The sequence below is a fragment of the Austrofundulus limnaeus genome, unplaced genomic scaffold (assembly GCF_001266775.1).
Source record: "Austrofundulus limnaeus strain Quisiro unplaced genomic scaffold, Austrofundulus_limnaeus-1.0 Scaffold98, whole genome shotgun sequence".
Lineage (NCBI taxonomy): Eukaryota > Metazoa > Chordata > Actinopteri > Cyprinodontiformes > Rivulidae > Austrofundulus > Austrofundulus limnaeus.
The window spans coordinates 7,065-7,854 of record NW_013952500.1 but is presented as its reverse complement, the minus strand read 5'-3'; positions in this window follow the sequence as shown (position 1 = coordinate 7,854).

Here is a 790-nt window from a genome sequence, read left to right as displayed (position 1 = left end):
GGTAAACTCTCCACAGTTAAACTCTACAGGTAAACTCTCCACAGTTAAACTCTACAGGTAAACTCTCCACAGTTAAACTCTACAGGTAAACTCTCCACAGTTAAACTCTACAGTTAAACTCTCTACAGGTAAACTCTCTACAGGTAAACTCTCCACAGTTAAACTCTACAGTTAAACTCTCTACAGTTAAATTCTCTATAGTTAAATTCTCTACAGTTAAACTCTCTACAGGTAAACTCTACAGTTAAACTCTCTACAGGTAAACTCTCTACAGGTAAACACTCCACAGTTAAACTCTACAGTTAAACTCTCTACAGTTAAATTCTCTATAGTTAAATTCTCTACAGTTAAACTCTCTACAGGTAAACTCTACAGTTAAACTCTCTACAGGTAAACTCTCTACAGGTAAACACTCCACAGTTAAACTCTACAGTTAAACTCTCTACAGTTAAATTCTCTACAGGTAAACTCTCTACAGTTAAACTCTCTACAGTTAAATTCTCTACAGGTAAACTCTACATTTAAACTCTCTACAGTTAAACTCTCTACAGGTAAACTCTCTACAGGTAAACTCTCTACAGGTAAACTCTCCACAGTTAAACTCTACAGGTAAACTCTCCACAGTTAAACTCTACAGGTAAACTCTCTACAGTTAAATTCTCTACAGGTAAACTCTCTAAAGTTAAATTCTCTACAGGTAAATTCTCTACAGGTAAACTCTCCACAGTTAAACTCTACAGGTAAACTCTCTACAGTTAAACTCTCTACAGGTAAACTCTCTACAGGTAAA